This window comes from Meriones unguiculatus, chromosome 17, assembly GCF_030254825.1.
Source record: "Meriones unguiculatus strain TT.TT164.6M chromosome 17, Bangor_MerUng_6.1, whole genome shotgun sequence".
Classification (NCBI taxonomy): Eukaryota; Metazoa; Chordata; class Mammalia; order Rodentia; family Muridae; genus Meriones; species Meriones unguiculatus.
Window position 1 is genome coordinate 30,830,315 of NC_083364.1, and position 16,009 is coordinate 30,846,323.

At 38.8% G+C, this 16,009-nt stretch overlaps 1 non-coding gene across 1 annotated transcript; it reads right to left on the reverse strand.

Annotated features, from left to right (window-relative positions):
* Positions 1-15,038: 15,038 nt before the first annotated feature.
* On the reverse strand, positions 15,039-15,171 carry LOC132648839 (small nucleolar RNA SNORA17). Its single transcript, XR_009587240.1, has one exon. It is a non-coding gene; the product is annotated as a small nucleolar RNA SNORA17 (small nucleolar RNA).
* Positions 15,172-16,009: the final 838 nt, after the last annotated feature.

Below are 16,009 nucleotides of genomic sequence, written 5' to 3' on the forward strand. Positions count from 1 at the left end.
GTCAACTTTGCAGGGTAAGATTTAAGCATATTAAATAATATTTGATGTCTTTTTTGCAGTTCTTCGCATATTTAAAGTAAAATATGTACTGCAGATGAAATTGTGTTTTCCTAAGGTTTATAAGCCAAAGCCCTAATCTCAACATGCTGTGCCATATTTAGAAATAGGGCCTTTAGGGAGTTAATAACGGTTGGACAATCGAGGGTTAGAGCCTTGAATCCATAGGGCTGGTGTCCATCTGAGAGAAGGGCCTCTCCAGAGTACACTATCTTTCAGTGGGGGTCTTGAAAGGCTGTGTGAGGACACTTCAGGAAGAAGCACAAAAGAGCACTGGAATCAGAACTGGAAGTTATCTGGACAGGCGATGTACAGCTTGAAGAAGAGTAAGAGAATAACTTTCTGTGTGAGCTATACAACTACAAAATCTGTTTTGTTTCACTAGCCCAAACTGAGTAACACACACAGACGTAGACACAGAAACACACACACACACACAGGCACACACCCACACAATCACACACACACAGAAAGACAGTGTGTTATGAATTTTTATCACATATATGCTTATGATTTTTCTATGTTTTTTCTATGTATTCTTACTATTTATGTCTAAATTTCTATATAATCTTTCTTTTTTATGCTCCTTTAAAAAGAAGGTATTTCGGGTGCAGGAGAATTCATTGCTTTACACATCACATTGTGTGACTGTCTTTCACTCCATTTCCTCATATGTTCGAGGATGACACTAAAGCCTGTTTGCTTGCTGGACTGTTGTGCAGATTAAACACATCTGCACTATAAACACTAAAAACCCTCACAAATACACATGAGTTCTTCTGTCACAAATTCTCCTCTTTCCTACATTTCACATGAAAATAATCATTTTCCCTTATTATTCTCTTATGACTCTCTCACTCTTACTAACATAGCCCTTTCCTGTCCTCGCTTCCACCGTTCTCTTCCAGCAGACTGCACTCCGCAAGCTCGTTATTTCTCATAATGGGTAGTCAAACAGACCGTCCATTGAGGCTCCCAGTACATCAATCGACAATTGATTCAATTTGGTCACTAGGCAACATATTTTGGGAAAAGCATTCTGTGAATGCTGTTTTTGGACTTATTTTCCAGGAATAAAACATTCTGCAAATAATCCTCTGCTTTGTTCTAGGATTCATGCAAGCCCAAAATAGTACAAAGAGTTTCTCCCTGCATTTTCCTATCTTGCCACAGCTCTGTTTAAGCATGTAAATCTATACCAAGATGGCATTGATATGAGATACTAATTTATATGCTTTAAAGTAATAGGAAAAAAGAGATGAGCATTTGGAAAGAACATTAAAATAAGTGAGTTATCAAAGGAACCATAATTTAAACAAAAGAAGAAAATTGATGAGCTCTAGAATTAGCAGCAGTTTCTGATCACTGCCTAGCTTGTGGCATATGTGAACTGGGACCTTATTTCAGACTCTTTTTCCTAAATGACCACTGGAGGGCATTGGCAGTCAGCATAGATGGAGGTTTCTATTAGCTTGAGCAAAGTTAAGCCACAGAAGTAAGATGCAGGTCTGTGAGATCAGGCAACACTGGAGCAAACACAAAGCATTAAGCAGCAACTAAATATTTCAAGGTCTTCCCTGCAACTGAGGCAAACCTTTAAAGAAAGAATTATAAAATGTGGCAGGCTTTCCAGAGTTTTAATTCTCTACTTGACTCGCTTCTATTAATGGAGTGCTTGCACCCTGGGAATATGGGTCTCACATCATTAAAACGGTGGTCATTCCCTCAGAATTTGGGATACACTAAGCTACTAACAACTCAATCTGGAATTTATTTATGACGATTAGTGATCTTACTGGTCAAAGATAGCATAAGCATGTCATTAAAAATCGGAAAAGATTTTTTTTTTGAAAGCAAACTATTTAACATTTTATCACATCTAAAATTTCCTTATTAAGTTGATTTAAAGTCCGAGCATATCTCTGAGTTACGTGAGACCCAATTTGCTGAACCGACAAATGAGCCAATTATACCAGTGGTGAGGCAGCTATTAAGGTTACCCACTGACCACTAATGTTTCTGAACACCTTGAGGCTGGTCCTCTTTGAAAGACTCCCACAGTGCAATCCCAACTATGCCCTCTCTGCTTATGCCCTGGAACAGGAGAGACATTTCAGACTTTTAATGTGTTTTCAAGTGCAGATGTACTGTGACTGTAGATTTAAACATCAATTCCTGGCAAGCCAATGGTAATGGTTCGTTTAGACAGTGGCAAATAGTAACCTGATTAATTAGGTACCATAGCTTACCTTCCCAAACTGCATAGATCATAAATAGATGGGTGTAGTGTGGGTTACCCAAGAGCTTTTCACTTGGCTACCAGTACTCTGCCATCCTGAATTGCCTCTGAAGTCAACAGTGACTCCTCCCATCTTCTTTTCCTCTCTTTTCAGGTCAGGACAGGAAGTGCCCAGGGATAGGATTTATATTATACTTCCTTCTGTGTTGACACATTGCCTAGTGATTTTATTTAAAAGCAACTCTATTTCAGTAATTCCAGGTTTATAACTTCAAACTGTATTTCTCTCATGTACAACAAATTCTCAAATCCAACTATTTACTTTACACTCTCCTTGACTACCTGTCATTCATCTCAGACCTGAAGTGTCCACAGTTAAACTGTTGCTCTTTTTCCTAAATGGTTTCCCATCTCGGATTACAGCAACTTCCAGCTCTTTAGGAAAGTGCCAATGTTTTCCTTGATTCTTCTGTTTCTATCATACCCTATATTAAACTCACAATACAGTTGCTTGCAGAGCTGATAGTTCTCATGTCTCCTTTGATTTCACCTGACACCTTCTCTCTAAGATTATAGTTTTTTTTTTTCCTTACTACTTAACCAGATGGCAAGCAGAGATATGGCTTGAATTATATAACTCCTTTGCTAAGTGTAGTTAGCCAGACAGTTAGGGAGGCCTAGAGGGTCTTAAGTGGAGAAAGATGTAAGAAGGAAGTGTTGCATACTTAGCTAAAACTGAATACATATGCATAAGGAATGGAAGGGTAAGATGGCCTCCAACTGGAGAAAACGAAGTGGCTTAAGGACAGTACTGAATGTATTTATAAAGATCTTTATAGAAGCTAAAGTATTTTCAAGTATTATTTTCACTGGTCCTGAATCAGTAGGCAGAGAAATAGATGATCCGGTTGTCTACACTAAGGAACATATTCAGAGTAAGGAGTTAATCTAGAAGTTCAAATCTTCATATTCTTAAGATGCAGAAAGTTTTTTACTGTGCTTAGGTGTTAAAATGGTGAGATGTTCACTGGAGACTGAAAAAAAAATTAGCAGTGAACTAAATATTCACAAAGCCTAAAGCATTCAACTTGAAGTAATCGCCCCTATGTTGATATTAAATTCACTGCAATATTTGTCCAATAACAACAACAACAACAAAATTGGGGCAGACATTTAGGCTTCTTAGTTTAGAAAATACCTTAGTCTGTAGCACACAAAATTTGGGAGTTACTGAGATAAACTTTTGTGTCATAAATAAGAGAACTTGGGAACTAGGCTGCATTCTAGTCAGGGTGTCTTCTAGCTATCACGCTTGTTTTTGAAATTATCTAAGACAATTTGAAGGAAAGCCCAAGTTCAAAGGAGAAAAACTGAAAGTACATTTTTATGTGCATACCTGCTGTATATAATGCCTTTCCCTGGCTTTTCCATCACTAGTAATTGAGACTATAATACCTGAGAGGTATAAAACGCATTCTTATGTTGTTAGATGAACAGTAGTAGTCACATCACTAAGCATTTCTAAGGCAATGATGGTTTCATTTTAGAAAATTGTCTTATTCCTGGGAAAATGCTCTCGAATGCAAGCATTTTGTTTTTTGAAAGTGGGAGAGTTAGTGGCTCAGAAATATTGACAATAGTAATGAAAGTTAGGTCAGAAGAAAGTAAAATGGAGCTGTACATTTCCTCCACACATGAACTTCAGTGTGAGGCCGTGATTATCAACTAACAATGCACTGTAGAATCGGAGAAAAAAAAGATGAGGTAATGTGTGGTGCTTGCCAAAAATGAGAGCATGAAGGGTCATATTTAAAGTGAAAATCTGTGGTAGGAAGCCTGAAATGTCTATTTTTCAGGAATACTGTGGTAGGGACCATCTATCTCATAGTCTTCAACTTGTAGATATTTTTATTTACACAACAGCACTCTTCTCTTTGGATTAGAGATTTATTTATATATACACGACTTAATATGAAACAGAATTAGATCCAAAATCACGAAAAAAAATCTAAATACCTAAACTATCAAATAATAAATGAATTTCTTTGGGGTATAAGAATTGCTTTCAAGTGGGCCTCACTGACTGCAAGAGAGATCTTTTATAGGAATACTAACAAAAAGTTACATGTTCAATAGGATAGGAATAGGGATAAGGGCAACTTCAATTCCCTCCATACCTTAATATAATTGGATTTGTGACTCTGGTATGTGCTGCTTACTGTAGGTCTATTGTGTCAAATGATTCTTCTGTCTATTGGGCTTCTAAAATGTTGTCCAAGAAAATAATGAATCTTATGTACTTTCTACTCATTTTAATCCCTTCAAAGATCTCACAGCCTTTCTAAAAAGAGAACAAAATAGGAATGTGTTCTTATTTCAGACATGGCTCTTCCTTGTGTTCTGGCGATGAACTGTGTGGCTCATTTTGGGTTTTCCCCCAGGAGTTTCTGCAGCATTGTCTTGCACATTCTCCTCCTACCTCATCGTCAGTGTGGTTAGTACTCCTGAATGCAACGTTGTTTTATGACTACGGATGGCCAGCTTTGATACTGGAGACCTCTTCAAGAGAGCAGCATGGCACTGTTGGCATAAGAATTGCCGACGTTGATTAAATGTTTCCCACATTCCAGGAAGTATTCCAAGTGTTTTATATCTGTTGGCCCATACAGCTTTTAGAGTAGCCTTTGATGCAACACATGATCTTTGTGTTAATTCATTCTGAATTTAAGAGCGATTCCATCGAGGTACCAAAAAAAAATTGAATCTCAAAATTTGAGAGAGAGTCTGAGATCTCAACCACTTCTTCCTGATCTTTGAGATATATTGTTGCTCTTCTATTTCTACATAAGATGATGGGATTCACATTCAGGGAAGGAAGGAAAGAAAATATAACAAGAGTTAGTGGATGAAATGGAAAGATTGTTACACTTAAAGTCATGACTTGGGATTTCTGATTCTGACTTATTTCAGTTTAATTTTGGGTGAGCCATTAAGTGGCTGCTTTTCCTCTGTAAAATACAAATTGATTTTCTGTCATTTAATTGAATGCCCTTTATGTGTCTCATTCCAGACATTTAAAAATTACTCTCCCATACATGATCTCATCTAAGCTGCCTAGAAATTCTATAAGGAAGTTGAAGGTGGTAACTGCCTACCAACCCTCACCCACATTTTCACACCAGTGATTAGAATCAACAGAATCTAAATTCGAGGTGTCTTAATAGTACATTCTGTTGCCTTATTTTATGTTCACAAAACTACTGAAGTGCAGAGCTGTCAGTATTAACTCCCTTAACTAATATGGCATTCAGTATTAGTTTGATGGTGCTTTCAGCAGAAGAAGTCTGAAAAGAAAGGGCAGTTTGGGGAATTAATTTTAAGGAACCAAACTAGTTGAGGCCAAAGCCACAGGCACTCTTAATTCATTTCGTTTTGATCCTTGAACAAACGCAAAATGGATGGCCGAATATGGTGCTTCTCTGTAAATTTTTTATTTGTAAAATGAAATGATAATTGTGTTTGAACAAACACAGTTGTAAAATTGGGAAGCATACAACAAAACAACAACAGCAACACACACACACACACACACACACACACACACACAGTTTTTTGTTTTTTGTTTTTCCTCCAGGGCTGCTTATTGGATCTGTGTCACAAATAAGAATCCCTAGGTGGCAAACACATATTTCAACTGTTTATGTGAATGCTTTGCATGGTATAACTTTCTTCATGGGAGGCTTACCCTAAGAGAGGAAAGAAAAGAAAAAAAAATGTGAACAAACCAGACTTCATGATTTATTGTCTTGAATCATTTCTGAGATATTGTTTTCCTTCAGGTACAAACACTTTTGCAACAATTGAGGAGTACTGGGAAGGAGTTGGAGGTAGGCTCTTAGCTCTGCCCTTGGCCCTTGAACAAACCTTTGGTTTCATTTTATCTTTCTGTACACAAGAAACCTGAATAGAAGGGTTTGCAAGCTCCTATTTAATTTCTTTTTAAAGCACATGTTCTATAAATATATACTATTGTGTAGGTCTACTTAATCCCAATGCGGTCACTGTAAATCCTTTCATTGATTATAAATTTGAAATCTGAGAGCTCAGCTCTGTTGGTGTTCTGGGAAGTCACATAAAAATATATAGTAGTTTCAACTTCCCCGTTGTCTGATCGAAGCTGAGGAGTGGTCTTGAATTCTCTCTTTCCTTGCTAACTCCTGAGATGTGTGTGTGTGTGGGGGGGAGGGGTTGTTCGCTCTCATCCTGAGTGGCATCATACAGTGATAGAATGTAACATGTGGAATCTTAGAGACTGTGACCACAGTTTTACCTGTCAAGGAATTGGAGTTCTAATATATCTATACTTCTTTACACACTCATATATTAGACATCAACACAAGAGGCAGTAAAAATCAGAACCAGTATTACTTGGTCATATAATTTTGACAAAAACTTCCAATACTTTTAATCAGAGATGATCATTCCAACTCTCTCTCAGTTCCACATACAAAATAAATTTCATATTTCTGCATTTCTTCCCAAATCCATGGCTTACATTCAAGTTTTCCAGGATGTTACCCAGGTCTTCCTACCCTGAGCACCTCATACCTAATCCTGTCACATTAAACACATAAAGCCAATAAGGACCTCCTGCAAACATAGCACCTCTTTTTCTACCTTTATGTTTTACATGTCCAGAATAACAAAAGGTAAACACACAATATGTATTTAATTTAGCCCGCAAGTCTGATAAGCTGATTTATGTAGAAATTTCCAACCTTAGCATCTGCTGTAATTACTGTACTGCAACCATAATGGCTTTTTATACTCCCTTGATAATGCCAAGGGTTTCCCGTCTTCGATTGCATTACCAGTATATTTTCTCTGCTTTGAATACGTTCTCGTATCACAACTGTGCATGTCTCCTTTCAATCATTCTTCAGAATATACCTTCAGTCTCTACCAAGGAAGTCGAGAATAAATCAAACTCCAGGCTATTTTGATCCTGCATGACTCTTTCAGAGTTTAATTTTTCCATAAACAGTGTCTGGGTATGGAGGTTTTGGACTGCTTTACGTTACTATGCAGGTTTTATTTTATGATAAAATAATTTAATTTAGAATATATTTTAAGTGATTTTATTTTAAATATATTATGTATATTCCTCTACATTTTATGACCTTCCTTGAGTAGGTTGACATTTGTCACCATAAAAATATTTTGTTTGGATATAATTTCAACACTGGAACTAAAATGTATTTCCAAAGTTTGTAAGCTGCTGTGAGGGAGGAAGTGATCTATAAGTACCATGAGAATCCTTAAGTGGCTACCAGGTGTGCCACAAGATTAGTGCCATGAGAAGACTTGGAAGTGGAACATCTCCATAACTATGAGTTGGGAAAAGAGTAACTTGGCCACATGCTGGCCACAGTGCTGTGAGCCAAATTCCAGGGTGACCATACCAGAAAGAAATGAATAAGAAGAAGCAGACAATGTTGGTTGCTTCTTGCCCTGTTTCTTGGAACCCAGCACCAACATCTGAATGACTCTGGTTAGTGTCATTTAATTTGTGGTGACCGGCAAGTGTATGGAGGGTCAGATGTCAACGCCTTCCTGTTTTGATCTTCTAGAGCCTTCTTTCTTTTTTTAATACCACCACAAAATGCTATCCTTAGGGAATATCATGAAAGGATCTGTACCCGTCGTATTTCAACTATGAGTCTAGTTGGTGATAAACACAGATATGAGAGTGTTACAAACCCAAAAGACCTAAATGTTGGCCACCAATTTACATTTTTTTGGAGAAATTTCACTATTGAAATTGAGAAAATTAATGAGTATGTAAACAAACATATCAATTCTATGCATAAGAACGTCATGCCAAAGAAAACTCATGAACATTGTATGTTGTTCAATGGAATGCTTTTGCAGTTTTCTACAGGACAAGCTAATGGGTAGCCTATAGAAGTTGGTACAATATTGACCTAAGGTTAGTGATGGACTAAGAGTACGCCTTAAACAGTGATAGTTTCTTGCACATGTGAACATTTGAGACCTATCAAAGGCTGTTACGGCACTTCTCTACTACTTCTTGAGGTCCCTGAATAACATGCAATAGACTTAATCGTTTTTGTCTTCACGATATATTACTTCCCATACACAAAATGTATGAAAGCAATTGATGGATGAGTTAGTTCACACAACAAACTGTGAGACATAGATGAGTATCACATCGCTCTGCACATTTAGTAACATTAATTGTTGCAAGAAAAATTACAACACCCATATTTAGCAATGGTTGAGATTTTAATGAACAACAGATAAAATCCAGAAGAGAAAATCAGATAACTTGGCAATAAATGTTGGTAGATAAGTTTTTGAAGAACAGAAATTCTATTGAGCCCTATTACAATCTGTAAAACTACTCTAATTCTTAGGTGGAGAAAGAGAAGCCTCGACCAATGATGTCTTTCTACAATTCTTAGACATTACTGTCTATTATAGCTTAGTTTTCTGTTCTCTCTTGTGTTTGTTTGTGAAATCTATTCATACAATGACACCTACATTCTTAAAAAATAGATTTATTTGGTGGTATTTTAAATTAATTGTATTATTTATTGATTTTAGTAACAAATACAATTATACATAAATATATTGAGAAGTAATGTAATGCTTAATATATGCATACTTAAATCAAGCTAACACATCCATTACTTCATAGACACGTCGCTTTTGTAGTGAATACATCTAAGCTCTACCTTTAGAAGAAATTTTAGATATGTAATCTCGTTTTATTTATTATTAACTACAGTCACCATGTTGCATGACTTATCCAGAACCTATCCTCTTCCTCAACCCATTAATGTGTCTGTAAAAAAAATTTTTTTTTTCATTGGAACTTTCTTTCACATCTGGGACAATGCCCTTCCTAAGACTTTTCTCTCCCAGCTGCGATTGTTTTCCTGAAGTGGCCTGTAACAAGGCCTTGTTTTCACCAGGAGCTCACACTACTCTGTACTACATGAGGAAAAGGCCAACATATGTGTGGAGAGCATTTGCCATGCTTAGGAAACCAAGTATTCACTGTATGTGCTTGTCCTTTTCCCACGGAGTCCATTGTGTTGTTGAATGCAGGATGGTGTGTTGGTTACCTATTTGACTCTCTCTCTCTCTATTTTTCGTTTATTTGACCCAACATGTGTATAACATGGAATCATTGGAATATTCCCCATGACTTACTGAACTTCCCCTACATGGAGAGGCCGTTTTCCAGAAGCAAAATGAGAACTCCATTGTATTTTATTTTTATGAATTTAGGAGTGGAAAACCTATGTGTTAGAAAAAAGATGTATGACAGATTTGATGAACATGGAATTCTGTTCCATGTTCCATTTTTGCATGATTTTTCTCTTAACCTTACCAAAAAAAAATGACTATAATACTAGATACAGGATATTCAGTATAATGCATTCCAGTATATATAGTACAGTGGTATTGAAATATAGTAGTTGCTTTTGTTGATGTTATCAGAAGCACACACAGAGATACACAGAGACAGACATGCACACATGTGCACACACAGACACACATAGACATACACACAAACAGATATACAAACACATATGTGTGTGTATACACGCTAAATATCTGTTGCATTCAGAACAGTCAGTTTCTCTGTTAAAGCTACAACACCATGGTAATAATTTTTTTAAATAGGTTCTAGTGGGGGAGCTGCAGCTACTGTCCTGCAAATGGGTATGGTAGGACCACAAAATACCCTCTCAATAGATTCACTCATAGCTACCGACATGTTAGCTGTAATTAGTTTTGGTCTGAATCATGACCTGTTATTCGCTTTTGCAGTGAGTACTAGTAACTGGAGACTCATAACTGGCCAAAGTGCTAGGATCAAGTGACCATTCAATTAATGCTCAGCCATTGATTGAATAAATGGGACACTATGAGGCTTAAGGATCATGGAAGAAAAGAGGGCATGCAGAGAGTGGAAGTCAGGGGTAGGAGTAGAATTAGGGAAATGCCACCTTATGGGTGTGAAATGGAGTGGCATTTTTGAACTTCCCTCGGCTGTGACAAGCCACAGAGAACCTGCACGGTACCTGTCATGGTATGGAGAGGGGTTCATGAGGACCTACAGCACCTTGAGCATCTTAGGCAGCTAATGGTGAGGGAAGGCATGTTCTTTAGTGGTGTAACCACTGGTAAGGTGTCCATGCTCCTGAAAATCACCTCTCATCTCTGCTCCTGTAAGTAACACTAGTGAACATAAGAGAAAGGAAGGCAGACAGGCAGGCAGGAAAGTGGAAGGACCATAGTTAGGAAGAGGAAGGGACTGAGCGAAAGTTGGAGAAGCAAAAGAAAGCATAACAGGGAGACTATAGTCATTATGCATTATGTTAAATGTAACTAAATGTATGAAAGTATAATGAAGCTCATTATGTACAATTAACATATGCTAATAAAATTAAAAAGATAACGAATGTTGTTTAGTCTATATACTTACTGAACATCAGCCTTATATGAGATCTGCTACAACACAGAGGACTTTAAACTTGGCCATGAAGTTCCTCTTTCCCTCAAAGTACTGTAGATCAAAAGGCTTCATAAGGAAAAAGTTTGGTGAAAAGCAATAACTGAGTAATTACAGAAATAATTTCTTTGATCTTACTTTTATTTATCTGCTTGTCATGAGATTTAGCTTTGCCAGTGTTTGCATATATCTTTGTGGCTGGAGGAATGTTGTTTGGGAGAGCAGATGCATTCCTCTTAATAAAGTTTGATCATCTGAGCACTGCTTACATAATGCATTAAACATTCCTGTGCTATTCGTGTCAAATTTTATCAGGGGCATAAAGATTTATTGTTTAGGAAAGAAATGGAAAAGACAAAGATGAATTCTATGTAAATATCATTTTGAAATAATCATCTGCATCATTTTCATTAGCCATATTACCAAGAAAAGGCAATATATAGGGCCAAAAAAAAAAAAAAAATCCTTATCACGTAGGGGATTCATGAGGGACGTCTGTGTCTTTGGAGGGTAAAGACAATTTAACATCAGTCTTTGTGTGATGTGCTTTCTCCCTCTTTTTAGAGGAAAAAAGAAGGCAACATTCCACTCTGTTTGTGTTGTATTAATATTCTAGAGTTGAATCCAACTGATTTTTTCACCTGAGGATTTGACATTAGAATGTTCTCAGCTTCCTAAGGCAGGATTATTGCAGCGATGTTGTCATTCTATGTCTTTATTTAAGATCTCGACTCATTTATATATTAGACCTAGTCACATTTAGTTAGTAGATACATTTATAGCTCCAATTAAGATCTGTGTTTGTTAAGCCCATCAGTGTGTTAACACACAGGCAGTCTAGTATTAGCACCACACAGACAAACATTAAAGCATTTATGTTACTGTGAGTCTGTGTGCTGGTTTGAAGTTAAGACTCATAAAGTCTCATTTGGTATTTACACGATATAAGATTCTTGTTCACCCTGATCCAGACGGCTGGCTAGAAACACCAGGATGTTTTGCTAAATTATAAAAACCAGGCATTTTCTGCTTCAATTGTCACTGGTAACCATGGGTGGTTTGTGTGTGAAAAATCTTCCATGAATGTTTCAGAATCTCATATATATTCTTTGTAAAATGTGTCATTAACTTCCTGAAACAGCTAATCAGCTAAAGCAAGTAATTATTTGTGTAAACATTTTAAAAAAAAATAAGATATAGAATTAATTTATGGAATAAAAATGTCTAGATTATTATGTATACATTTAAGCACTTAACAGAAGTAAAATCTGTCAGACTACTGTATCCGTAGATTTGATTTATAATTCTTGTCTGACCTCAGCTGTCAAAAAGCCAGCATGACTATCTTGTTTCAAGTGTGTCTAATCCATTAAAGCCCTTTCATGGCATCAGACAGCTTCCTTTCTTCTGTGCTACCCATTGTACACACCGGAGTCACCTCTAGATGACACGGCCATGCGTGTGAGGTCTTCTTCTTCCTTCAGCTTAGGTTGCGTTCAAATGTTTTCCGTACAGTACAGAGCACTAACATGGCCAGTGTGTCTGGAACGAGTTCCAGTCTTCACATCCACAAGCAGCCTAGGAAGCTCCATCTCTGCCTCCTGTTTTTTGTTTCTTTGTTGCCAGATATGTTTTTGAAGATATGTTGGAAAATAGAAGCAAAGGTATCAAGGTCTACTTTTAAAACTGTCAAACAAGCCAACAAGCAAACCCAGTGAAAGGGAAGCCATCATTCTCCTATAGACTTATTTAAACGAAAGTACTATTAACCAAGTTGTAAAATTCTTCTTCCTGGGTTGCTTTCACACCAATTTCCACTGCAAAGTGTTGGCTTCATTGAACATCTGATGAATTTGTCACCCACGGGAGTCAGTGTTTCAAAAACAACAACAACAAATGGGTGAAGGCTAACATATGTGAAGATAATCTTTTGAAAGTAATGCATGTTTCTTTTAAATCTTGCCTAAGTGTACTATTAAAGAATATTTACTTTTCTGGGTAGCACATTGGCATAATTTTCAGTCTAGTCGAGAGAATGATCAGAGAGAGTGCTGAGGGGCACAGCCTAGGTCTAGGGGGGAGGCTTAAGAAGCCTCAGAAACCCATGAGTTCATTGATATGTGCATTACTGGGATATCACATCACATCTGGCAAACAGCTGTGTTTTAAAATAGATTTTAATGAAAACAATATCCCATGTGACAGCAGTAATGCTGATAAATAAATAACTGTGAGCCCACATTATATTCATCAAACCGATGAAGTAAATATACTTACGCATCCTTCCAATTTTAAAATGACATAGATACTAAATAAATTATTAGAAAAATAATAGCAAGCATCCAGCAATGTTAACTATGTACCCGATCCTGCTTTAAGGGCATCATCAAAATAACTTGTTGTATTTATGCCAAAGCCCTCTGGGTAGGTATAACTTCTATGTCAACTTCAAGATGAAGGAAAAAGTTTAAGTGGTTGCTAGAGCCTCGGCTAGTACGAGATAGAGGGGTAGGTTCCTCAGCCTGCTCTCTCACCTTTGCCTCTTCACAAACACAGTTGCCTAATGAGTTACTGCTGGTCAGTAGCAACAATGGGCCTGGATTTCTTCTGTATTTTACTTTTTTAAAAAAATAATTTTTGTTAAATCGTTTTTTGTTAACTTATTATTTCCTTGTAAATTTCACATAATGCACACCAAACCCATTCATCTCCCGCTCCCCTTCTACAGACCCTTCACCCTTACAACCTCTCCTGCAATAGAGGGGAAAAAATCTTGTAGTGGAAGCTGTAGGGTGTCACAGTGTGCCCCCACAGTGTACCCTTGTGTCCACATTTCTTTGCAAGCAAATGGTCCTTGCAATGACTTGTTGGTCTGGTAGGGGCAAGGCCTCTGACTTCTGTCAATACTGGGACCTCACTGGGACCCTTCTCTGATATCCTGTTTTTGCCCTGTATCATGGATATCTTGTAGTTTTGCATCTGTAGGACTGGTCCCTTTATGCACTCCAGCAGTTCATTGATGGTGTAGATGTTGGGCTGGGCTTACTCACAGCCCTGGATCTGGGCTTTTTCTGCCAGCTCTCCTGTTCTCAAGCCTTTGGTGTCTAGGCTGGCTCACCAGTACTCCATGTAACCAGGGCAGTTTCTATTATGCTGCCCAGGAGAGTTGTAGTCCCTACTTTCCCAAGTGTTTGGAGAAAATGAGGGACATAGCCAGTACTCCCAGTCTGATAACCCAGGGCCAGCTCTCCCACTCGCCATAGCTGGCAAAGGATTAAGGGAGGGGAAGAAAGCATTGTTCCCTTGTCCATGCCAGAGGCAGGGCCAGCCCTCCCACATTTTGAGGCCAGCTCACTTGCCAGCCATAAGTGGCAAGGAAAAGTGCAGGGCCTGCTCTCCCAAGCACTGCAGCAGTGAAGGGCAGGCCCAGTTCACCTGCTTTCATGACCCCAGGGTCAGACCTCCCTCCTGCTACAGACGATAAAGAACAGGGGTGAATAGGTTATCTCTTCCTTATCCATGCCACCACATAGGAGATGATTGATAGGGCCGGCTCACCAACACTCATATCCTCAGGGCCTATCCTTGGGGCCGGCTCACCCCCAACTCCTGCAATGTGCTCTCCCGAGTAGAGTATTGCAGCTGGCAAATGGCAGGGTCAGCTCTCCTGCTCTCACTTCCCCACAGTCAGCTCCCCAAGATGCCCAGATGAGGGGTAGGGCCAGTTCTGCACAGCCCTCAGACATCAACATGTCCCTGGGTAGCAGCTGACTAAGGGCACCCACCTGACCTTTGGTGCTAACAGACCCCTGTTGCTATAGAGCCATGGTCCCAGACATGGCCTTTGGTGGTAGCACAGGCCAGGACCAAACCATAGTCCCTGGTTACATTACTCACATCAGGCCATTCTTCCCTAACCCCGACTCTCCAGTTCTGCTTCTCGTCATTGTATCCACATCCTTTCCTCTCTCTTTCAGTTCTCCACCACTTACTTGCTCCTCTTAGTGACATCTGGGGTCTTCTCAGGAGTGAGTGGATGCCGGAGTGCTACATCCCACTCATGCATTATGGAGCCAGGCAGGTGCCATCTTGGGCTTGGTCTGCTCCACCTCCAGGTTGGACTGGTGCTCATCTCAGGGTAGTCCAGGTCATGGTGCTAGTCTGGAAATGGTCTTGGGCTTGATTTTTTCAGAGAATGTTAGATTACTAATCATTCAGATGTTCATACTTCAGAGCACTGAGCGCAGACATAGGCTCTCTCCTCTCTGCCACCTACTGACCGCACACATGACACAGCAGCCACACCTGCAACACCTCTAGGGGCAGGGATAAATTGTTCTTGGTACTTCAGGCCTACACACCCTCTCCGTCACGTCTTTTTGATTTGTTGTGCAACCTGTAGAGTTTAACTTTGGCCATCTGTGTGATCAGAGGTTTGGCATTTTCCATTCAGAGCTGGTAGATGCAGAGAGCACATAACTGAAGACAATGTCTGCCCTCCCCAGAATCGGTCAGTGGTCAGTAGGTCAATGGGGAGAGCTCCTCAGTCTATGTACTGTTAGGCCCAGTCTTGTGCAGGCCTATGACAGACAGCTACAGCTACTGTGAAGTTTTGATTACATCTGCTTACAGAGTCTAGAAGGTGGCATTTCACAGTCCTCTCCCTGTAGCCCAGTCAGACATTTTTTTTTGCTTCCTTTTTCTTTGCGTTTCCTGAGCCTGAGAGGAGGTGGTATCCATGTCTAGTTTAGGCTTGGAAACTCAGGTATGAATTATTCTCAGCACCTTGAGCTACCCTATTCTGTATTCACTGCCATCCATTTTAAATAGAAACTTCTTTGATTAAGGCTGAGCATTTGTGTGGGGGTATAAACATAGATATTTTGAGAGAAGCATGACAACATGACACGTTATATAAAGGACATTTGTGAATTATCCTGCTGGGCCTAACAGGTCCTTAGCCATGAAGTTTTTAACATGTTTATATAATCATGTGTGATTCTCCTGTGGAATGTGCCTTGTATGCAAGCTGAAAGCAGTTGGTTACTCTCATAACAGTTACGGCACTATTGAGCCAGTAGTCATGTATTTGTCTAGCAATTTGGTATTCTAGTTTGTAGGGTTCACAGGTGGTAACATTACTTTTAATTTTTATTATTAAGATT